At 33.9% G+C, this 26,524-nt stretch overlaps 1 pseudogene; it reads right to left on the bottom strand.

The window, feature by feature from the left end:
• Nucleotides 1-24,018, bottom strand: part of LOC143386395 (histone H3-like) — a 30,214-nt pseudogene extending 6,196 nt beyond the window's left edge.
• Between the last annotated feature and the right edge of the window lie 2,506 nt (nt 24,019-26,524).

Raw genomic sequence — 26,524 nt, 5'->3', positions numbered from 1 at the left:
ACTTTTCATTGTTCCTAAACTACCCAGCCTGTAGGTAATAGCAGTCCAAATTGATTAGGACAGGAACATTTTTAGAATAATGATTTAAGATGCCTAAAACTTTTTCTGTAGAACCACATGGATAGTATTTTTCCAAAGCATAACATATTATAGTTGTGATTTTAACTAAATACATCCTAGTAAAAAGGTTTCCTATAAGCAAAAATATAATAACTAAAAACTTCAATAAATAGCAGTTGAGTACTGATCTTATATTTTTAACACTTATAAAATGTCTGTAAATGTACACATTGACCACAGGAGACCTCCATGTACTGTAGTGTGTACAATCAACATACAAAAACTATAATTCTTACTCATCAATTTTGACTTGCAACTAATATGCCAGATTTATAGTAACAACTTCTACGGTAAATGAATGTTATCCAAAAGAAATTTCTGGAATAGTTTTTCTGAATTAGGAATTCTAGTAAAGTTTTCTTGGAAGTTTAAACAGAAGCCATCTTTTCTTAAAATAAACCTTTCATGCAGCCAGCTGAGCATTCAAAATTTATTGCATTGATTTTTAGAACCATTTAACTAAAAGTAGCTTGCAGTTTATTCCCACTTATGACAGAAGGTAATGGTCTTCCCTTTGTTAATAAACTATCAAATGGATAAAGATGCCTGAAATTTGAAAAAAAAAGTATAGGTTTATTTTAAACAACTTGGAATGAAGCAGCACATGATGAAATCTACCCAAATAACTTCTGTGACAGTCACTTCTGAAGGATTTCATGCATCTGCTGCACTCATATGTTCTAGTGTATTTGTTAAATCACTATCATTATCACACAGTCACACCTCACCAATAGTTGAACTTGAGGTCAAAAAATACATAATCTCCCATAACTACAGTTAAGAATATGTTTTCTCTCCACCTACATTCAACTCTACAATGATGTCCACATTTGTGTTTTCAAAGTTTCTGCTGTGACTACTGGCAGAAACAGCATAGCCGAAAAGATGGTCTGTTGATTTGAGTACAGAAATTCTTTGGCCCTTGTTTAATTCGGTAGTTCTAGTCAATCTGCTCAGGAGAGTCTAATGAGAGAACATAAAGATGCTGCTGTTAAGATGAGGTACATTGGCAACATTTATGCATTTCTTGTCCACCCTTGGCTGGGCATTGCTGTTAGTTTTCTTATCTTTATGAAACCGTTAAATGAACCACTGAAGTAATCAAATATTTTTCCATGTGGCATAATGTTTTAAAGAGGTGGCTACAGGTTTAAATCCTGTTACCTATAAAGAGTTTAACAAAAGTGGGAACACAGATTTACCTGTTAATAATAGATCAGAGGTTGACTTTTCTATTTGGCTTAAGTATTTTGATGATCATCATGGTTCTGGTGTGGAAGGACAGGAATGAGTGGGTTGGAAGGCCTAAAGGAGTGCAGGGATTCTCCTCTGTATTGGAGATTTACTTCAGAAATTGACATTATGAACACCACCTTTGGAAAGGTTCTTCTGTGCTCTACTAGTATGTGGACTGCAGGGGCTGATCCTATCCCCTATGTAATATTTTTACTTCTGTAAGAAAAGTTGTATGTCTAGGCAATTTTTCTTTCCCATTTGTTCCTATATCTAGATGAACATTGCTTAGGAAGGTCATCTTAAATGTCAGTTTCTAATTGGTAATGTTAATAGACTCGGGGAAAATAAAAATGAGTGAAGACCTTTGCCTTGAACTTCTTATTGGATTTAAACTAATTGATTAACTGAACCCCTCCTTCCCTCTTTTCCTTTATTGGCAATAATTTTGTTAGTCTGCGTTATGAGATTTGACAGATATAAGCAATATAGCATTATGTCAATATCTATATTAAAGATAATTCCCTATATTAAAGACAATTACTATAGAGACACTGCAGTTAAACATGTTTGGGGAATGCAGGTTTCCAATCAAGGGATTTAAAAAAATGTATATTAGCTCAAGGACACCTCTCTTATGCAGAAAAACTATCTTGGACAGAGTAATCTACCCAAGAGAGTTAGTACCTGGCACAGAGTCTGAAGTAGGGTGTTCATTAGTGATTGGGTCTTTTTTTTTTCCAAAAAAATGTCACTCGCCCTTCACTTTTGTTTAATTATTTGGCTTGATATAGAATTCTAGCATCAAAATAATTTTACTCACATAACTTTAAAGATATGAGTTTATTGTCATCCAGTGCCCAGTTTTGCAGGTTAAAAGTTTATAATCTGATTCTTGTTTGTTTTGTTTATTAGTTTTTAATATTCTCTTTCGAAGATCTGCAGGTTTTCTCTTGTTGGTATTATGATAGTTTTTTACAATATGTTAAAAATTGTCTTATAAAGACTATTCCTGCTTTGTACTTGGTAGGCTCATTTAATCTCAAACCTACATTATTTTTTATTCAGCTAAGGGTACATTATATGTTTCATTATTTTCTCTCTTCTGTTTTCCCCTTCTGGGTTCAAATTTTGCCAAGCATTATGTCAGCCTTGTGGTTTTAAGCAGGTTAACCTCTAACATCTTTGATCATCAATTGCATTATTATAAAATGGAAATTATAACCCGAGGGAAGCCAGTAGCCAATATGGTAATTATTTTCTCTCCTTCAGAAGTCTTGCTTCTGTAAGCTTATCATTCTGATCAAAGCACTTGAATCTAAATATAGACTTCTGACTCTTAAAGTGATGACTTGGCTGTTTTTAGCATGAAGGTTATTGAACATGACTCTGGTCTTCCCCAAGGTAGCACTGGCTCATTTTTGAAAACTTCTTTGGATATTGTAGCCTATGTGTTAAATGTCAAATACAGAGGTCAGCATCTAGAAATGGGTCAAACAAAGTATACATGGAAATGGAGGTAGAATATTACACAAAAGGGTGACTCTTAGGTTTGCTTTAAGGTAGATCTATAAGATTTGCTTTAAGGTAAATCTATAAGATTTCTATGTGCCTTCATCTGATGAATGGCTTCCACATTAATCTTTCCAGAAAAACAGTCTGTTCAGGTCACACTGCTTTTAAAAATCTTAAGTGGCTCTCCATTGGTTAGAAAGTTAATATCAGATTTCTCAGCTTACTTGTCAAGTTGTTCAAAAGATTAGCTCCAATTAAACTTTCCTACTTTGTATCCCCTTCTCTACATACTCCTTAAATCTAATCCAAATATATTATTCTGTTTTTCAGATCTATCTTACACTGTTGCTTTAGACTGTAATTTTCCCCACCTCCCATTTCTAACAGTAAAATTATTCTAATTCTTCTAAAATTCTTTAAAATTATGATTGATCTTCTCTTACATATTAGAAGGCCCAACATTCTTCTAAGGCCCATCTCCATGGCCTCTTCTTTTACAAAGCCTTTGCCAATCTCTGTCACTCCATATTCTACTTCTCTTTATGTTCCAAAGCACATTAGTGACATTTAAGTGACATTAGGAAGGACTGGTGTCACACTCCTCTGTGATCTCCAAGACCCAGTAGTACCTCTTGTGTAAGCTGTGCTCAGTGAATGTGGTTGAATGAATGAAGAACTGGACACATTGCAGCCATTGCTGCATTGAAATGTTTTGTGAAAATTTAGAATTTTTTTTTAATGGAGCTGACTGATAATCAAATTTACTTTGTTGACCCTTGACTTTAAAGTTTTTTTATTATCTATATGGTCATTTCCTGATATTTCTTGTTTTCAGCATTGATGGGGTATAATTAACAAAAATTGTGTACACTGAAGATGTACAACATGATGTTTTTGTAAGTATTTATTGTGACATGTTTGTTACAACATCATGTCACATAGTTATTATTTTTGTGTGTGATAGGAACCCATAAAACCTCCTCTCAGCAGATTTTAAGTATTGATTTTTATGAATAGCTATGAGGGCTTGCTAGTGATATAGGATTACTGCCAGAGTTTGGGGAAATGTTGGCTCAGCTTTCAGTCCTTTTCCTGTCAAGCATTTATATGAAAAAAAAGACAATCAACTGTTATGCTGCTTGTGACTGAAAATATTGTGCAATTTAATGAAATTTCTTATACCATTAAACTTGTATTTTCTTTGGAAATAATTTGAAAATAAATTGACATCACTAAGAATCACTACCTATCCAAATCCTACTAGTCCTAGGTGGAAGAAAGGAAATCTTTCTAATTTAACTGATAAGAAGGAAGGTGAAAGACACACAAAATAGGATGGCAGTATGTCTGATAGTGCAAACAAAATGTTTTTCTTATTTCCTCTTTATAAAATAGAGTTTGCTTCAGTTTCTTGAGGAATTAAGCACAGCTAGGGGATTCACAGGAGAAAGAGCACACCTTCATCTAGCCAAAGGAAGAGCTGCCATGGGACAAGAATCCAGTGGTTACAGGGTACAGAGATATTCAACACAAGGCCATAATTAACCTTTGTGTTACTGGAAGTTTTCAAGGCATGTCAAATGACCATTTGACAGAGTTTACAAAGTACACAGTTTAGAAAGTAACTAGGTATACAGTTACATGAGAGGACCTTATAAAAAAATTCTCATATTTGTTGATTACATAAGTGCTGCTTTCCTACATAGAAAATATATATATTTTTAAAAATGGGTACTATAGAACATTAAATGCCAATACCATAGGTAATTGTTCAGGTGCAAAGAATACAGTGAGAATTCCTAAGAGGTCATTGTGGATCATTTAGCAGTCTGAGATCATTGAACACTGCTTTTTTTTAAGTATTCACCATTTAACTTGAGTGATCTTAAGACTTTTTAAAGTTTAGTTTTACCATGAATAATAAATGACATAAAAATGAAAATAGATACATTAAAATTAGCCACATCATAATCATATCTTTTCTCAGTCTCATTTTTCCCCCTAGGGATCAAGATTGTTAAAACTTTGGTATGAATTCTACTAGCTCTTTTTCTATGGGCTTATCTACACTTTTGTGTATATATAAAAACATACAGTGTTTTGTTTGATTTTACATAAATGTTGTAATACTTAAGAAGTATTCAAATTTTTTTATGTAATAATACTTTTGACACTCTTTTCTGTTAGTTTATCCTTAGTTCTTTCAATTGTCACCTAATATCTCAAAGTTGGAATGCTCTACATTTTATTGACATGTTCCCATTAGCCCATTAATTAATGTGCCCAATATATTAATTGTTGTTAAATTTTTCCTCTTGTAAGCAATGATATGGTGAACATTATTTATTCCAGATACCTTTCTAAATAAGATCGTTAATAGGCCGAGAAGAAAATCAGAAAAGGAGTGATAATATGAAAGGGCAGGGCTTCTCAAGATACACATAGTTGCTGCTAAATTTCCTTCCATAATGTCTGTTATATCCTTTTTATCAGTTTTGAAGAATACCACTGTCACTTGGCACTTGGACCAGCATTTAACATTATCATCATTAAACTTTTGTCCCAACTAGGAAAGATGTGTTCAGTGGTATATTGTGTGTGTGTGTGTGTGTGTGTGTGTGTGTGTGTGAGAGAGAGAGAGAGAGAGAGAGAGAGAGAGAGAGAGAGAGAGAGAGAGAGATTTAATTATTTTCTGCACATTTTTAAGAATGCTTGGATTTTCTGACTATTAGTTCTTTCTTTTCTCAATCTGCTTTGCACTGAATTTTATGTTTGGGTTTTTAATGCTGTATACATTTAAATATTTATAAGTTAAGTTTTTGATTTTTTAAATGTATTTTAGATCTTAGGTAAAGTGTTTAACAGTTTTCCACTACAAAATTATCCAAGAATCCTGAATTATATCTTCTTACGTGTTTATATATTAGCTAATTTCTAGAAATTTCATTATAATTTTTCAAATACTGGAGGCTATTTTTAGTGTATAGTGATAGGTGAAAAGTCTGAAGCTTTAGCTTACTTAAATGGCTACAGTAAGACATTTTGGAATGCTTTATTCTTTTTCCATTAATTTTCAGTACCAACTGTTGAGCTTTGTACACACACACACACACACACACACACACACACACTTCCCTTTACAACCACCACATACCCATGTCTGTCAGAAACTTAATTTTATTTTTAAAAATTTAAAAATATTTTATTGATTGATTTTACTGACAAATTAAGTTGTATTTACCATGTGTAGGATGATGTTTTAAAGTATATATACAAGATGTAATAACCAAATATAGCTAGTTGACACATGTATTCTTTCATGTAACTATCATTTTGTATTTAGAATATGTTAGAACACTTTAAATTCATTCTATTAGCATTTGTCAAGAATACAATATACTAATTACTCTCACCATGTTGTGAGTAGAACTCTGACCTTCTTATACCTATGAAATTACAATTTTTTTTTGTTTTAGAGCAACATTACATCTGCACCCCAACCAGCACAGCCCTAGTAACCATCATTTTACTCTGTTCATCTCGAAGTTCACCTTCTTCAGATTCTTCATGTGAGTAAGATGTAGCAGTCAATGATTCATTGTGTCTGCCTTACAGCACTTAACGTAAACTCCTGCATGTTCATCCAGATAAGCTTTTCTATTTTCTTTAAATCAACAAGAATTTATTTGGAGAGGATGTGAGGTGAAACAGAAGAGTGTGTATTCATTTCATGATTACTTAAATGGGTACATTTCCATTAAACACAGAGAAAAGGCATATGCAAAAGCAAGCCTTTCTGGGTCACATTCTTCAGTTTCTAAAGTTGGATATTTAAAAAAAAATTTTTAAGATATAATTAACACAATACTTTCATTCCATTCATTTATTTATTTATCTGCATAATGCTGAGGATCAAACCCAGTTCCTCACACATACTAGGTGAGTGCTCTACCACTGAGCCACAACCCCAGCCCTTGGATCTTAATATACTAATTGCTGATTGCTTTTTTTGGTGCATATTGATTGTACACAACAGTAGATTTCACTCTGGTATATTATACTTGAATACATCATAATTTGATCAGTTTCACTCCCCATTACCACTCTTTCCTTTTCCTACCCTGGTCCTCTTCCTCTTCCCTAATGATCTCACTTCTACATTCATTCTGTCCTTCCCACAATCCCCACAGCTTCCACATATAAACAGGATACTTGTCTTTCTGAGTCTGGCTTATTTAACTTAATGTGATTATCTATAGTTCCATCCATTTTCCTGCAAATTACATAATTTTGTTTATATTCATGACTGAATATTGTTCCTTGTGCAAATATAGTACATTTTCTTTATTCATCTGTGACAACTAGGATGATTACATAACTTGGATGTTGTGAATTGTGCCATGTTGTACATGAATATGCTAGTATCTTTATAGTATGCTAACTTTAATTCTTGCCACTAAAATACTGACAAATGATTTAGCAGGATCATATAGTAGTTTAATTTTTAGTTTTTTGAGGAATCTCTGTACTCATTTCCATAGTAACTGTACTAATATATATTCCCAGCAGAAGTGTGTAAGAGTCCCTTTTACCCTGCATCCTCTCCAGCAGTAATTATTTGTTTTCTTGATGATTGGCATTCTGACTGGGGTGAAATGAAAATTCAATGTAGATTTGATTTGCATTTCCCTAATGATTAAAGATTATTAATACTTTTGTAATTGATGGACATTTGTACTTTTTTATTTTTTAAAAATGGTTGTATTAGTGCATTGTAGTTATACATGATATTGGGGTTCATTTTGACATTCTATATACATGTATGTATTATTTGCTCCATTTCAAGTCTCTAGTACTTCTCTTTCCTTCCTACTCTCCCTGTTCTTCCTCCTCTACTCTATTGGAATATTTATTGATTTTTTTTAAAATAGGTACTTTATAAATATTCAACTTAATAAAGGTGAAATTCTCTGTGGTATATTCATATATGTACATGACATGATTAGGTCAGTTTAATTCTGCAGTTCCTTCTTTTTCCTGTTCCTCCCCTCCACCACTTAAAGCAATTAGTTGGATGACTACATTCTTTTTGTATACTAAGCACATCTGGTAAGGAAATTTTTTTTCTTATTGATGTTGCTAATCTAACATTCTTGGTGGTAATTTGACATTTTCTTTGCTTTGAAACAATTTGGTATTGAAATTATCCATTTCTTAAGGCTGTGTGAAATTTCTTTGTAAATTAAACTGTTTGGACTGTGTCACTTTGGGGGGAAGTATCTCTTTGCCGATTTTCTCTGTATTTCTTCTATGGTAATTGGTGTCTTTGAATTTTCTGCTTTCTGGAGTGGATGTGTATAAATTATATTGTCATTGAGATATCCATTTCATCAGGTTTTATTTGCATAAAGTTGGGGGTAGTAGTTTCTTATGATTCTTTTAGCTTCTTTTCTATGGTTATTTCTTGTTTTGCATATTGGCATTTTCTCCCTTTTTAGGCCTCAGATTTGTTGCAGTATTTTCCTGTTTTATTCTTTTACCCAAAAAGAAATCTGAGACTTACTTATTAGTTTTATTATTTTGCTTTTTTCCCCTAAGTCTTAATTTCTATTTCTACCCACATCAATATTTTTTGTTTTCTTCAAGTTTAATTTAGTGAAATTCTCTTAATTTTGGATGTTAATGGATTTATTTTCCTTGTTGTTTAATAGGTATGTATTTAAGGTTGTGAATTGTATTCTTAGAACATTTTTAGCCATATAAAATATGATACATAGTGTATGCATTATACTTATTATTGCATAGATATTTTAGAATTTCTGGTTTCCTGACAGTTATTTGGGTCTTAACATTTTCAGATGCTAGGAGCTTCTTAACTACAGATTTTCTTAGTGACTTTTCTTTAATTGCATTGTGTTTAGAAACTATAGTAGCCTATAATCCTAGAATTTACTGGGATTTTATCATTCACTTCAAATGAGACCACATTTTTCCCTTCCTTAAGGTTGATTTCTTAAAGAGAAGGTTTATTTTATGATTTTACCTTACAGTTAAATATATATCGATTAAATCTATTTTATTATGTCAACCTATGTATGTTTTTAGTATTTTTTATCTACTTTTTTAAAATCCCTTTGTGATTCATGCTTTGAGAGGGTTGAATAATAATCTATGAATAATGTATTACCATTTGAAACTCTTTATACCTGCTATTGAGTTTGTGTTACAAATATGTATCATATAGTACCTAGATATTAATATCATTATTTGATATGAATATCTGATATGAATGATATGAATATAAGTGAATCACACTCAGCATTGTAGTGTTTTCTTCTTTGCTTGTTTGGTTCTTTTTATCCCAAGTTCAATATTGCCTGATGTAGGATCTGCCAGCCTCCCTCATTTCCTCCCTTCCTCTTTTCTTTCTTTATTTTTTTCCTTCTTTCTTCTTCTCTTCTTTATCCCATGTCTTTCTTTGTCTATCCTTTTGTTCTCAAGCTTCAACAGTAAGGTTATTGTAGAATGGAGTGTGGACTCTGCCTGTGATGCAACTGAAAGTGTGTTTCCTTTCAGTGGGTGAGTTTGATTCTAATAGTCTGAACAACATAAATTTGGTGTTAGTACTTTATTTTATATCACGGTCTCTAATTTATAATTTTTTTCAACAACATTTCATAAGGTGTTCTGCTTTCTTAGTTCTGTGTTTGCTTTCTTTTTATTAGAATAGTCTCTATTTCCACTTTAAATGTAGTAATTGTTGTAACTGTAGAAAAACCTTTAAGGTCCTTGTTGCTTTAAAGATCATGCAGTTTTCCTCACTGATGATCCATAATAAAACTAATATTTTTCTCTTCGCTTATCCTTTTCTGCCAGCTGACTTTAGCATTATAAGACAAATAATTTAAAATTCTTTTGTGATTTATCAGATTTAAATATCTTTGGTCTTAGTTACTAAGGGAGTCTTCTTAATGCTATATATACTACAGACCATGTTCTTGCTTCTTCAGCTTTCCTATTTTTTAGTAAATTTTATCATTTCCATATTGTTATGGCTTAAATTACCTACATTTTTAAATAGCAACATAATTACACACTTGATTGGAATTTAGTGCCATAATTAATTTCAGTGTTTATGCCAGTCTTTCCACTCTTTGCTAATATTTATTCCAGCTATCTCTTGGATGACTGTAGTTTGTCTTTTCGTAAATTTCTCAAGAAGGCACCATGAGAACAAGATTTTAATTGTTCATATATTTTTGAACATTGTCTGTTTTCTTTACAATTAGTGAGTTAGGTTGGGTTTAAAAATCTCATCTTATTTTCTTCTTCCACAATTTCATAAACATTCCTCCATCCAGAAGAATAACTGGAAGGCAGTGGTGTCCACTGAATCCTGTTTTTGAATGTTGCTTTAGACAAATGCAAAAGAGACTGATTTCTGTTCTACCATATAAGTTACTAGAATTTTTTTGCCTTGCTGTTCAAAGAGTTCTAGTAACTTTAATAGGACAGGTCCTACTCTTGACAGTTTATCTAGGGAACTGTGTGACCTTTCAGTTGGTCTTTTATTGCAAATTTTTTCTTTTGTTTTATCCTATATATTTTTTTTTCTTCCAATGTTTTGTCTTTCTTTTGTGATTCCAGAGATGTGCACTTAGATCCTCTTTACTTGGTTTTAGATTTCTCAGTTTATGTCTAGAGGTTCTTAAATTTGAAATAGTTTTCTTTTTGCTTCAGTTTCTGTCTTATTTCTTATATCTATGCACCTCAGTTGGAATTTCTCTGTAAAATCTGGTGTATAGTGAATAATCTTTTACACTCTGCTTGCTGATGTTTCATTTTGTCTTTTGTCTTCTATTTTAGCCATGTGGAACTCCTATTTGAGCCTTTTGCAGTATCTTTTTAGGATGTTCTGGGTTCCCTTGGCCTCTGCATTTATATTATTGTCTTCCTATAAAGCACCCTGTGATTTTTAGAGTGAGATTTATGGGGACAGGAGAGGGCTGGGGTCTTCCTGTCTTGACCTCTCTGCCCACCATCTCCTCCTGCAGGTCTCTTTCACATCCTACCTCTCATACAGGTTGTCTGGACCTGTCCTTTCCATCATTTCTCACATGTACAGGTCCTGGCTTCTATTCACATATATTTTTAAGCAATCTAATACCAATAACTTTCTAGTTTCTAAAAGTTCTTTTAATTTATGGTCTACTCAGATTATCTTTTTTATCACAGCCCCCAAGAAAAGGTCTTCTCTTTTAACAACAAAATTATTTCTTGTCCTCCTCCTCTTCCTTCCTTTTTTCTTCATGGTAATTCAAGTTTGGGGGGAAACATGAGGAAAAACAGGCACTTGCTTTGCTTATTCTTTTGATCTAATCTCTCTGAAATTTCTGATAACTTTTCTAAAGAATAGCAGTAAAGAAATTTTGAAGACTGAGTAGGCAAAATGTTTATATTTTTCTGTCTTCTCTGTTTATTATTTGTATTTTTTTGGAAGCTCATACTATTCAGAAAACAAACTAATGACTTTTGTATATATTTGACCAGTTGACCCTGATTTTTTCCCCTGCCTAACATTTCTGAAAGTTTTCCTTCCTGATCTGGTAATTTCCGTTTCTCAGACCTTTCTATGTGTAGCTGTCCATTCTTGTTTCTATTCAGCATTCTTAGAAAAATCATGAATATCTTCTGCACTGAACTAAAATTCATCTCTAATCAAGTATCTCTGCCCTCTAGGGCGAGGTCAAGATCTTCAGCATGAGAGAGAGTGAGCCTGCATATCTTACCCCTTCCTACATGTTTTGCCAGGCTCCTCTTTGTACATAGGTTTGCTTGTTATCTTTACTTCTAACCTGAAATCACTTTCAGTCCTGAATCCTTTGTCCATTTGGGACACTTGTCTGGTATCTCATGATAAAGTGAAGTTCTTTCCTTTTTTAGGGTTCTAGAACTTTATTTATGGTCAGTTATAGAACTTAACACATTGTCATAAGTATTTTTTAAGTATCCACCTGCCCTCTTCTAGGCAGTATCTATCCTGCCTAGTAGTTCCTTGAAAGGCAGGGGAACAACTTCCAGTATAGATCTGGTAGGCACATTTTAAAATACTTGAATGAACTGCAGGTTGGTGATATGTATCATTCCTGTGACTTAAATGTTATTCAGTAATTTCTCTGAAAGAAGAATTTTTCACTGTAAATTGTTTAAATTTTTGAGAAGTTCTAGACATTTCTTATCAAAGAGATACCATTAGAGGTGAAGGGGAGAATGGACTAGTAATGGATCAGATAAAGCTCATCAAGTACATGCCACATCCTTAGGGAAATAAAGTGTCTTATTAGAGTGATAGGAGCTGATAGAACTAGGGATTCTGAGTTTATGTCTAATGATTTAGGCTATATGTTAATTGCCACAACAATCTATTTTAAGGCTTTCTCTGAAATTGATGTTCTTAGGATAGTACTTGATTTAGATCATTCTAGTGACCACTCAACATACTATGTCAGGTAGCAAAAGAATATTCATTGTTCCTGGAAAGAAGACCATATGCTTTTGTTAAGAATAAATCATAAAGCTAACAATTGTTAAGATGAGATAGGAAGATTTCCCACTGTGTAACTGGAGTGTCTAGTTTCTTTCTACATTGATTGTACATGAATATAATACCTACTGTGTACAGAGGGCCCTCTGCTAGGTGTTCTGGGAGAAGCAAAGGAAACAAGAGCCTGGGTTCCACCATGAAGGATTATGTTCTTCTAGGACAAAAAAAAAAAAACAAGGGACTAAGAAGAGATTTATAAGTTATCAAAGCACAATGAATGAGTAAGTACAAGTCAAACCATGAGAAACAAGAAGTTTAAGTCTGCAAAACAGTACAAAAAAGTACAAAACAAGGAATGATATAATTTAGATGGAAGACTGACTCTTGATGGCGTGAATTTTGATCTGGTTATTGGAAGGAGAGGATGAATCTGGTAGCTGCCTCAAATGGGTAATATGATAATACACTGCACCGGGATAGATGAAAAGACAGAGAAAGTTGTGTTTTGTGTAAAACAGAAGATTGGTCGGCTAAAAAAGTATCTGTAGGACTTGGTAATCAAAATAGCATTCTTTTGCCTTATAATTTTTTTAATATAAACTAATAAAAAACCAGTTTAATGGGTAAAGAAGTTAGACATACCACATTCAAAGTTCAAATATGATGTATGATAAGGAGTAAAACAATATCAGAAAAATCAGAGATGGTTTGAATCTGTTACATGGTACCTACTCTGCAGGCTTATTAAAATACTATAAAATAGCATATATGTAGCACCTAGCTCTTCATGGACCTGAGCTTGTTGTCTTCCCCTCCCTCTAGTTACCTTTTAGTTCTCAGATTGTGATGGAAAGGAGAGACTCTTGAATGATGCATGAAAAATGAAACTTTCAAAAGAGGTATGACTTGAGCCATTAAAGATTTGTGGAGGTTAGTGAAGTAATGGATATCCCCAAACAGATGGGGATATAGGTGTGTTTGGAGGAATTTTAGGAAGTTTTTGTTGAACTCAAGTGGATGAAGAGGCTTGAAAGGTGGGCTTGGGTGGAATGTTTCTTTCCTGCTGAGATCCCCCTGGAACCCTATTTTGGCTAATCGTTTACCTGTCACTGTGTGTCAGATTCTGTGGTAAATAGGAGTTAGAAGTTGAGTAACTTTGAATTTCTCATAGCAAATAGCAGAGTGCTTAGTACAAAATAAGGTCCTCAATACATATTTATTTAGCACATTAATGGAACAAATGCATAGGGCTGAATGAATATGGCTTTTCATGCCAGAGTTGTTTCTAAGTATGTGGACAATATGAGACTGAATATTGTGGAGGGGTGGATTGGAGTGTCTTGGAGAGATGGGACAGTGACCCTGGCTTATTGGCTTATGGACTTCATGGATGTAGGTAACTTCTTTTGCATTACATGCTGAGCTCTGACACCATTTCTTAGCTCTTTGTTCTTTTGGTCTTAGTTTCATTATTTATTAAATAAATCGCCAGTGTCTTCCTCATAGCTGTGAGGGTAAAATGGAAAACAGCTCAGCACCTGGCACATCCTAGATACTCACATACATGCTAGTAATAATCAAAATAATGGCTGTTTTGTTTTTATTGATTAAAATATTGATATCCATTTGAGTGACAAAATGTATTCTCAATCTACCCAAATATTGAGCAAAACTCAAAATAATGTATAGTGATAGTATACAATACTTTGTAGTTGACTCAGTTGTAGGAAAAAACCCTCTTATTATGTCAAAATTTCATTTTTGGAGACAAAAGATCTATCTAAAAGACTCTTTAATCTAACTCTGTACTAAGAGTTCAAACATTTTTTCAGCACCTGCTTAGTGTATTATACTAACTTGATTTCCTTGATCTTCATAGCAATTCTGAAAATGTTGACCATAGTTTTTTATCCTAATTTTAGAGCTGAAGAAATTAAGGCTCAGGTGACAAAGGCTAGTTTGTGACAAAATTAATAATGCTGAAAAGGAGAGGCTGAGGTTTAATTTTGAATTAGTGTCAAAAATAACTTGGAAGCAAGATAAAGACCAATCAGTCATTATGAACACCTGAAAAGAATTACTGAAAAATGAGACTGTACCCGTTTTAACCCTACTGCCATCCCCTTAGTCTTGCAGTCTGCACAAGCACAAATGTATGTGTCAGTTTCATCTTTCAAAGAGTTGCCTTTTTGGTAACATAGCGTTATAAAATACCAAATGTTGTTCTTCAGGTTTTTTTTTCTGAAAAATTAGGAACAGCAATTTTCAGTTGCTGCAAAGAGAGGACCTCTCACTCTTCAGAATTTAGTTGTCTGTCAGATGTTTTTAAAGCCCTTAGAGAGCAGGTATATTGCACTGTAATGAATATGGGACCTGTGTGCTTTTTTGACATGAAGGATTCATTTTAGCATTTAGCAGGTCCTAAAGTATGGCATAAAACAGCATTTCTTGGGCTGCAGATGTGGCTCAAGTGGTAGCGTGTGTGCAGCTGGGTTCAATCCTCAGCACCGCATACAAACAAAGATGTTATGTCTGCCGAAAACTAAAAAAAATAAATAAATAAATATTAAAATTCTCTCTCTCTCTCTCTAAAAAAAAAAAAAAAGAAAGAAAAGAAACAGCAGTTCTAACTTCTCAATAATCCAGACTTCAAACCTTGGAGTCAGCTTCAAGATCTTCGCTCTGCATGCACATCAAGTTCTGCACATTTTTTCTCCCTAACCTATTTTTCAAAATAATTTAATTTCTGTCTTAAGGCTGCCTGGATCTACTCTGATGTGTAGTTGTGTCTTCCTTGTGCACCTCTAGTGGTTGGCATTTGATTATTATCAATCTCAATGTGCAAAAGTGTGAATTTTTAATCTAAAAATAATATTTCACTATGAAAAAAACAGCCATATCTCACTCAACAGTATGTTCTTACTATCTAACATAGTGTGGCACGGAGTGGGTTCATTGCTTGATGATTTAGCAAAATAAATAACTTTGATTATGTGGAACCCAAATAAGATGTTTGAGACCAGAGAAACTTTTTGTAATATTCAGTCCTAAATTAAGAAATAAAAGAGAAAAAAATCAAACATTATAATAAACATTCTAGTAATTATATAGTTACTGTGGGCTTCTTTATTATTGGCTGACAGACCAATCTTTTACTTCCCAAGTGGTCATCTTCATCCTTGTATAAGTAGACTTTGATTTATTTATTTATTTTTTGGGTAATTTTCCTTAAAAGGCCATGATAACTCTAACGGAATTAAAGGATTATATTAATATCCCCCTAAGAGACTTTATATGACTATTCATATTGACTGCACCGCACAGAACCACCATGCTGAGGAATAAACTAAAATGCTAAGTAGGGTGCCAGGAGTTGTCCTGTCTCTTTCTTCTAAGAAATGTGAGCTCACTATGCATATAAAACACACTGAAGCATAAAGCAGTAAAGTGAACCCTGCCTAGTGCAGTCTGGGTAACGAAATGGAAAGTTTGTGTCTGAGTTGCCCAGAATCTTCCATTTTCCCTTGTTACTACAAAAATCACGCTATTCTCTAGAACTTGCAGGGAGTGCCTGTCTTGCTGAAGCCTGGGGCCCTTCATGGGGTCAGGCTTGAGAAACACTGAGTAGGTTCAGTAAAGCTTGTTAAGGTGTCTGTGCAGAAGGGATGTTACAATAGTAAAAGCACAGATTAATTTTAACATGGCAATGTTTTATTTTGACTTTATTGAAAATTTTCTTGTATTGATCAATATTTTAATTGTAAACTTCCTTTAACCCCCATACTAGGATAAAAATTTTAGTGTAAGGATAAAAATGGTTATTAAAGGTTTAAGATACCATTGAACAGTGGCTTTTTGGTTTTTTTTGAACACTGGCTGCTTTTAATGGAATGAAACATGTTAAATTACACAGATCTGTGCTTTTTAAAAACACATGCTTAAGATTTATTGTACTTTAATGATACATTTAAATAAAATTATCAAATTAATAACTTTATTATTTAGTTTGTTAAGATAATATTGAATAGGTAATATTTAATACGTGTGACTTCCGGGATGCTGAAATGTCCATAATATAAAAGTTTTAGCTACCTAAGACATGACATGTATCAATATGTATTACAATTTTTCTATTATAACATCTAAATTAACACTTTGTACCAGTTCTAACTTCAGGATTATTTATTGTGCCTCATGTAATATGTTCCAGTTGATCCATTCATTAATTTTGTGAATAGCATAACTAAATTTATCTCATTTATATACTTATACACTTTAAAGTGACCAATGTAAACAATTTCTTATCTGTCATATGTTGAAATGCTTTAGTGAAAACATAACTGCCTAGTCAACAAAGATGGCATTGAATTTTACTGTTTTGGAAAAAAATGTTAAGTGAACTAGATGCATGTTAATCTGGGTCTTTAAATATCATAAACAAAAGTTTCAGAATGTGTTTCCAAGGACAAAGGCAGAGTTTTCCTGGCTTTGATTGGTTGCTGCCCTGCCCTGTCCGGAAGTCATCCTTAATTGGCTTTGGGTAGATTGGAATCACATAAGCAGGGTGACATTTATTACTTCCCTGGTTTTTTCTTTGCACTGAACCTTGAGATTCTCAAGGAGTAACCATTAAGGATTTCTTTCATTTTGTCCATGATCTACGAGAGGGGCTTGTTCTGGGAAGAGCAGGCATGAGTTTGAGTGCAAGAAGAGTCACTCTGCCTGCAATAAGGTCAATTGTTCTGCAGAAAAGGATACATGACTTCTTCTCACTTTTTTTCTTTAATTTTTCCTGCTGTTTTTTTCCCCTTTGCTATTGTGTGTTTATTAATATGTCAGACACTTAGGTATCCTTAAGACAGACTGAGATTCATTGGGGGTATTGGCATTTAAAGAACATACGATTGGATTTGAACTGGGCAAAAAAATGCTGTGACAAAGCATCAATATTGTAAAAATACATCTATCTGAAAGCATAGGTCTCAATTTAAGGTCATTGTAACTTAGAGACTATACTGAAGCTATTCTTTTCTCTGTTTTCTACTGTAACTTCAGGCCTTTTAATATTTAATAGGAAATCTGCTGCTAAATATTATTTCTTATATTTGTTCACTAAGGAACAGTTTCTTTGTCACAGTATAATCCATAATGCATCCATCTTCATTGTTTAATGGATTATATACTTGTTTTCCTGTTTAAACATGTGGTACCAGTTTATTATCAAGTTTCTACCCATTTCTATTGTGTTTCTTTCTGTTTGCTTAAGAAAAACTTTCCATTAAATTTGTTAATTATTAATGCAATTGATTCCATCTATGAAAATATTTATTAGTTTTTGAAAAAATCACTGTCATGTATTACTTGCAGTATTACATTTTATAAGGCAAAATATGCGTGGTGTAATGTAGCCATATTAAACTGATCTTGTAAATACACCAAGCAAAATACACCAAGCACTAAACTCTGTAAGAATTCAGTCTGCTGCATTGAAAGAGAAAGCACTAGAAAAGGAAAGCACATTTTAGGCAATATGCTTTCTGAATGGTTTTGGTGACACTAAAAACTGTTATGTTTATTTCTGTACTTGACTTTCACCAATTAACTGTAAACTATTAAGAGCATTCCATTAAGTCAAAGGTCATGTTTCAATTTATTTTGAGACATGAGCGATCAAACATTTAGTTGCTTTGTTTTTCAAGTGTCTCTTTTTTATTGCTTTTAATTTTTAGGTTTTCAGTTTATTTTCTTATCAGTTGACTATTTACTTCCTAAGGACATTTGACTTCGTGTTGAAATAGCTATCTGGTAATTTTTCCAACATGTGTTCTCTGTCTTTCTTGATGTCTTTCTCTCGTATTAAGTAAATTCAGTTGAAAATATTTTGCTTTGAGGTTGACTGGTTATGTTGAATTGGATTTAGCTGTGCATTAGTAATGACAATATAGGCCATCTGCCTAGGAATGTAAAAAGTTATGTTAGCATATATCAGATGTGTGTTTTTATGTTTGAGTTTTTTATCCAGGTAGTTTTGAAATTTAGATTGAGCAAGAAAGTGCTAGCATGTGGCTTGTTTTTGATGATATGTTGGTATGAGGGAAAGCATACCCTGTGAACTCACCATTCACTAGCTGTGTGACCTTGGGCAAATCACTTAAACTCTCGGAGTCTTCACATTCTTACTTGTGTGAAAATCACTGAGGAGTTTTAGTAAATGATCATTTTCAGTGATATTTGTGTCTATAATTCTGTGAATCGGGTAATAATACATTTTGTATTTTCATGGTCATAGTAAATATTTAAATAATATCTTGTGTGGATTTGTTTTTGTTTTTTTAAAAAATGCCATCATTTTTGAGCAATTAGTCTAGGAGAAATTGTTATGAGTAAACATTGGTTGAAAAAGAGCTTCTGGTCTTTTGTAAAGAGGAAAAATGAGATTACTTTGGAAAGTTGTGATTATCATTGATGTTAGATCTGAGCTGTCAATGGACACATTGTTATGATTTCTCTTTGTTTTGTTAATAATAAATTTCTTGTCAGGTTTCCATTAGAATAATTACATAAGTCAAAATTCCCTAAGCCCAACTCCAATTTGTTTCTTTTTGGTGAGTATACCATGAAATATTTATATAATTTAATGCATCTTTATTTGCTTAAAGTGCTTAGGCTGCTTCTTTCTCTTGATATTTCAACCCTCAAATAATCCATCTAACTATTCTTTTTTTCCCTGAATATCTTTATATCTTTTATTTTAGGAATTGTATATTTTTCTGACTAAAATGCTGGTCCACAATGACTACAATTATTGTTTCTTTCATGATAGGAAATTATTTCTCAATTATAATTAACGTCATTTTCTGTATGTATGATTTAAAATGAGCTTACAAATAAATGCAAGCATTCCTCAGAGTATTTGGGTGGCTATGTATTGTCTTCTGTGCTTTTCTCACAGATTTGGTAAAAAGATCGCTCATCCTGAATGAGTGGCTCTTGCAAGGTAATTTGCCAATCACAATCCTAATCATTTGAAAGGCCAAAAATATTTCTGAAAGTGCTCAAAAGTGGTTGGGAGCAATTTTCTTATCAGCCCTTGTGTCTGACCAAAATGGCCATAAAATTCTCTTGTGAGTAGTGGGGAAGGTGAATTTTAAACATGGTACTTAACATGGTATGATTCTTCTTTGTGGCAGAGCAAGTTTGATCTTTAAGGAATAGAGTATTTTGGAAGATTCTGTCAAGTAAATTGGGGATGATTTTTTTACTTCATCCAATTCTGTTAGGATCTGATTTGTTGGATTCTAGTGAATCGGAGTTTTAGTGAAGAAAGTTTCATTATATCCCCAACCAAAACACTCTGAATAAATCTTTTACTCCATCGCATTTTTCTGAGATGACTGCTAGGTTCTAGCTTTTTTTTCTTGTTTTTTTTTTTTTTTTTTTTTTTAATAAGAAGACTAAGTCTCTTGAGTGTTGAGTGACTTATGCAAGGTCACCAAGAAGGTCAATGGCAAAGGTAGAAATAGAATCTGGGTCTTGTGACTTCCAATGTGTTTCTCTTAGATACATGTTATCTCCTGAAATTAATATGTTAATGAAATTGCCTTATGGTGTGTATAATTACCAATTTCAAGTCTGGAATTAGCTTAGGCAAATCTTCCTCTGCACCTCCACCAACTCCCATATGTTCCAGAAAACATTTTATGTAGAAAGCTATTGTGTGCATGTGTGTGTGTGTGTGTGTGTGTGTGTGTGTGTGTGTGTGTCTGTCTGTGTGTGTTTGAGATAAAAAGAGGGGTAGAGGAACAAAATAGATCAGGAAAGACAATTTGTACCTGGAACTCCAGATTGGCATATACCATCAAGAAAACATTTTAAGTTCCCAGAGTTAACTCCAGCACTGTAAAGCTTAAATTAAACATATTATTACATTTATATTCTTTTGTAGAACAAAGGCCAGATGTCCATGTCTTGATTCCATGGGTAGACATGTTCCATGCCCTATTAGATTGGCATTATTTTGAAAATTATTTGCAAGCATATTTACATTCTTTATCCAAATTACATTTACACAAGATTGTCATAAGCACACAGAAATCTTCAGAAATCTAAGAGAAAAAAGCCAAATCTTTTATAATATATATTCTTAATATTTAAGTCCTTTTGAAAATCATATAGTATAATGCAGTGTCATTTATAAGATATATTTCCCCATTCATACAAGGATAATACTTTACAACTATCTTCTTCAAATTATCAGAGTCAATGCTATAATTTTCCAAAAATCATTTTGAAGAGGAAAGAATACAGATCATAGTGTCACTGTTTATCCCAGAAACTTTTAAGTAGGTACAAAATCTCTGCAAACCCACTTAGTACATACTCTGGGGGCCTGGATGCCCCTCACCCTGCCCAGCTTAATGGGTTGCTTCCACTTCACCCAGTTTTCTACCTTGCACTTGAAGACACTTAGCATTTGTGTCTCTACTTCTACTCCCAGGGCTGTTCTTTGTGACTTACAACTACTCCAGGCTTCTGTTTGCTTTTCCTAATTCTGCTATTGAACTGCTATTATCTATGTCCCATGTCAGGCTCTGATCTCATCCTAAAGCCTTCTAAGACTCTTTTCACATTTGTCTTTCCAGTGTTTTAATTCAGAGTCAACGGACATGTCATTTTTCAATTTAGCAACTACCTCCCTCGGACACCAAATGTTAATAATATTACCTTTTATATTATTAACCATATTTGCTGTCTCTGATGTGTATTTTATGTTTCTTGTCTTTTCACATTTGGCTTTCAGTCTTCCTGTATCTTTTTAATTTTGTATTCCTTGCAATATTTGTTTTTCTAAACTTTTTAACAATTAGATTTTGCTATTTTTAAGGGAGCAGAGCTCTAAATAAAATACTCTGTCAGTTATAGGCAGAATTTAATTTCATTTAACCAGAAGAGTGAAAAGACAGTAGATTAAACAAGGAAGATTTTTATTTTTCTTTCATTTTATAAGAAGGATCAGGCCAAAGCTGATGTAGCACTTTTACAGTGTCCTTAGGCAACCAGGTTCCCTTTTGCTTTTATTGTTTCTTTCCTAGTCTAGGTCCTTTTTTTAATATATAGAGAGATGCATATCTCCAGCCACCCTGTGCACAGTCTTTGCACAGACAGTGGGAAGGAACAAGGCTAGGCTGGCTAGTTTTATTCCAGGTAAGTGGTTCTTTGGAATAACCAGGAGCTTCTATTTACAGATGGGATTGTGTCAGCCAGGGAACTCTGGTATGAAGGGAGGTTAGGAAATGCAGGTCTGAGTCCAGGAGATAGCTCTCTTCAGCAGAATCAAGATTTAATAGAATGGAAAAGGAAAGGGAGGCTGTTGTGAGCAACTAGCAATCTCTACTACAAGTGCCTTAGAAGTCTTGTTTCTTTGATTTTAACATTATGATGCCCAATATAGGATATGATTATGCTTTTGAACAAATGCACTCCATGACTTGTATGGGAACACTGGTGTGGTCAGGGGGAAAAGCAGATTTCCTGGGAGGAGGAGGTAATGGAAGTTCACTGGTTGAGTTTAGATGGAGTGCTTTCCTGGTAGATGGTAGTGAAACCACAGAGTTCACATTCTTTTCAAACCCTGATTTCTTTCCTTTCCTGGGGTCATTTAGTTGAGAATTTACTCAGGAAGACTGCCACTCGGTACTGTTTTTGTTCTTCACAAAATGTTTTCTTTGCTGAGAAGTGAGTTTAAGGAAGGGGTCCTTAGTGGAGATTGTGTGGTTGTGATTTAGAAACCCTCAGTTTGAGCTCAGCTCCGTCACTAATCTGCAGTGTGACTTTGAGTGCACTCTTCTAAATCTTTCTGAGAATCAGTTTCTCTATCTTCATAATATTGATGCATCCTCAAAGAATACTTGAGGGGATGAAACATAAATATGCAACTGTTCTTGAGCAAAAAATGTGAATTCCTCTTTTCCTTCCACCTATGCAATGTTATGTTTTTCTTAATTTCAGATCTTATAGATCTTCCTACTACTAGAATTTAAATTCTCTGTACTTCATACTTCAAAAGTAGATATCCAGAAGTTTTCTTGTAGCAAATGAATATAACAAAAAAGTGGTTGTGTTTCATTTAATGCCACCAGAGAAAAAGAAAGCATAGTTTTCAAATGCTCATCCCCACTGCTCCCTTTCTTTAACTTGAGAAGGACTCTAATTTGAATTTTTCAAATTCAATCCAATTAATATGTGCTGAGGACTTTTTGTTTTTTTAAATCAACATGAGAGGTGGTTAGATCATTCCTCCTTTCAAAATCTTGGGGAGTACTAGTGAGGGAATTTTAGGTTGTTTATTTGGAGGAGAGAAAAATGTACCTGACATGAAGACTTGTAGATGAATGGATAAAAAAAAATGTGGCATTTATACACCATGGAGTATTATGCAGCACTAAAAAATGACAAAATCATGGAATTTGCAGGGAAATGGATGGCACTAGAGCAGATTATGCTAAGTGAAGCTAGCCAATCCCTAAAAAACAAATGCCAAATGTCTTCTTTGATATTATGAGAGCAACTAAGAACAAAGCATGGAGGAAGAGCAGGAGGAAAAGATTAATATTAAACAGAGTCATGAGGTGGGAGGGAAAGGGAGAGAAAAGGGATATTGCATGGAAATGGAAGGAGACCCTCATTGTTATACAAAATTACATATAAGAGGTTGTGAGTAGAATGGGAAAATAAACAAGGAGAGAAATAAATTACAGTAGATGGGGTAGAGGGAGAAGATGGGAGGGGAGGGGAGGGGGGATAGTTTAGGATAGGAAAGGTAGCAGAATACAACAGTCACTAATATGGCATTATGTAAAAATGTGGATGTGTAATCGATGTGATTCTGCAATCTGTATTTGGGGTAAAAATGGGAGTTCATAACCCACTTGAATCTAATGTATGAAAGATGATATGTCAAGAGCTTTGTAATGTTTTGAACAACCAATAAAAAAAGAGATAATAAAAATTTAAAATATCAAAAAAACAAAAAAACAACAAAAAAAGACTTAGTTCAGCAGATAAGAGGAGGCACTACAAGGTTATCTTTTTGACAGTGAGGGCTGTATCACCTTTGATCATCACCAGACCCAAGTGTCTAGCACTGAGAAGGCACAGAATTGGAATTTACTGGTTCATCATCCCTAATTGGAAAATCCCAAATCCAAATGCTCCAAAATCTGAAATGATTTGAGACAATGTGATACTGAAAGTGGAAAATTCTACTCCTGACTTTGTGTGATGGGTCACAGTCAAAACACAAGTACATTAAGAATATTATAGAAAATCACTGTCAGACTATGTGTGTATGTGTGTATGTGAATCACAAATGAATTTTGTGTTTAGACATGGGTCCCATCTCCAAGATATTTTCTCATGTATATACAGATACTCCAAAATAAAAAGAAATCCTAATTCTGAAATATTTCTGTACCTCAGATTTTGGATAAGGCATACTCAACTGGTTATAACCATTAGTTGAATAAAAACACTTTTGGTAAAAATAAGTTTGGGCTTTTGTGATACTGACCTGCTGTTGGCATGTTCTTCACGGCATCTGTCTCCATGTTGCTTTTCCTTAATTTTTCCCTGAATTTCATCCCTGAGATAAAAAGCCTCCCACTGTGGACTTTCCATCACCTTTATCCAGCTCTAGCTTGCTGCTGTGGGCAATTTGGTCCACTCACTGTGCTCCACACAGACCAATAAAAATAACAACAGCTACAGTCTGTTCAGGACTGATTGTACATTCTCTTTCATCGTCATAAGCACCATACAAGGTTTGTGGCCAAACCCGTTTTGGACAAGGAAAATTGGCTTGGAGAAGTTGAATGTCTTCATTGAGCTCCCATTAGTAGGTGGCAGAGGCAAGACTGGGATCCAGGCCTCTGGCTCACCAGCACAGGAGGCACGTCTCAGAGCAGACACATATGTCCCCTCTCCACAGCGTGCCTGTGATGCCTCTTCTTCTACCTGTACCCTATTCATGGGGCACTCCTCACCTCTCCTGCCGTCTGCCTTTTGCTCTCCTATTTACTTTTCCTTACTGTGCCCTCAGTCTTGCCTCAAAGACATTATGACTGAACGGACATATCAGTGTCTTAGAACAAAATGTATCTCTAAGTGGTCTCTTGGAACTTACTCCTAACTGCCTTATTGTTTTCAAGAGTTTATCATGAGAATCCCTGACACTGGATGCTATCAATTTGCCAGTGTTTTACCCACTTTGCCCTATGAGGAATCTAAGACTCATAGCTGATAATAAACCTGTCGTCTAGGATCTGATTACAGAGTGGACTCCGGAGGTTCCCAGTCACTGTGGGCACCTGGACTGGACTCCATGAAAATAGGCACTGGGTCTCATATTATTTTGTAAACTATAATGCCCATGTTTGGCAGCCAAGGCAGATTAAAATAGCTGGGCTGATGAATGGTCTCAGACTGTTGCTTGGGGAAGTCTGTGGGGCTGGCTCTCCTGGCCATGTCCCAGTACCCTAAGCCAAATCTTAAAAATAAGAATCTCTTTTTGGCAGAAGAAAGAAGCAAGACTTTTGATAATTTCAGAAACTAAACTCCCTGAAATGATAAATATTTCTGCCCCTGTACAGTAGTAAAAATGCTTACTCTTAACACAGTTCCAAAAGAGAATTCACAAATTGTTTTGGCAAAAACTGCATTGTCAGAAAGTGATTATCACCTCCTCATTACTCATACATGATATAGCCTCCTGCATATTTGTTCATACACATTCAAGTGTATTTGAGAAAATATTAGGACTATTATTTTGTATTTTCTAAAATAAAATCAGCTTATGTAGTTCTTTAAAGATTTGAAGAAAAAAAGTTAGACATTACCAGTATAAATTCCATTACCAGGACTCAAACCTCAAGTTTGAGTCCTGGTAATGAGTCCTGGTGAGGACATACAAGCACAAATGCACACGAACAGATGTTAATGTGTGTGTATCTATAAACATAAACAACATTAATATGTGTGTATGTTACATATATCAAAATATGTGGAAATCATTTATCTTAAAAAGTCAACTAGTTAAGAATTTTTTAAAAATATATTTCAACTTTGTTATAAACTTATAATTATATCATACAGGAACTCCATAACCTTAACAATTTTATGATTGAAAATTTCAAAACATGGCATGTTCATTCTTTATTTGCACCAACTGAGAATAAAATGTCCCTCTGCTGGTTGTTTTAGTATTTGCAATTTTTCTGGCAAGATGGTGAAAAAAAGTGATAAAAAAAGAAAAACAGCTTTTATTTTTAACATTCCAAAAACTAAGTACTTAGGGAGATATATGTATATTTAAATTCTAGTGCTTAGTTATCTAATACTTTTACCCATTTTCTGTGTAGAAGCAGCAGCTTAAAGCAGCATAAAAATTGCTGAGCTGGGCTGGGGATATAGCTCAGTTGGTAGAGTGCTTGCCTCACATGCACAAGGCCCTGGGTTTGATCGAAAGGCCAGATTCCATGGCTGCCCTTACAGAGTCTAGCTGGAGGTTCCTGGGCAAAGTGGACCCTCTCCAGCCTCAGCTTCTTTATATAATATAATGAGAGGATTTCAGTGTATGTTCTGCAAGAAGCTTTCTAACCCTTAAGGTTTTATGATTCTTAAAGTATTGATTCCCTTTCTTTTTTAGGACTATATACATGTTTTGAAGTGATATAAAATAAATGTTTAGAAAAATAAGATTAAAATGACAAAATGGGTATAAATCAGTTGTGCTAGTGCTATCACAACATGGTGGTGTTGCATAGTATAATAAATTTAGAAAGTAATACCCTCAAGTGTTCCAAACAGACTGAACTTAAATTACAAAAAACATCATTATTTTACAGTCTTAAATTACAAAGAACATCATTATTTTACAGTATTCTGATTAAAGTATAACACACAGTTGATAGTGTGTTATATCCAAGTTTCAGAGAAGTTAAATGTGGAAAAAAATGTTTTTTAAAAAATCAATGAAAAAAAGATAGTTTCTGAAAGTGGTACCATTGATGCCAGACTGCTCAATGATTGCAATAGTCTGATGTGTCTTGAATGATT

Source organism: Callospermophilus lateralis, unplaced genomic scaffold (assembly GCF_048772815.1).
Source record: "Callospermophilus lateralis isolate mCalLat2 unplaced genomic scaffold, mCalLat2.hap1 Scaffold_323, whole genome shotgun sequence".
Taxonomy (NCBI): domain Eukaryota; kingdom Metazoa; phylum Chordata; class Mammalia; order Rodentia; family Sciuridae; genus Callospermophilus; species Callospermophilus lateralis.
Note: the sequence above shows the minus strand (reverse complement) of the source record. Positions and strands in the feature narration are given on the sequence as shown.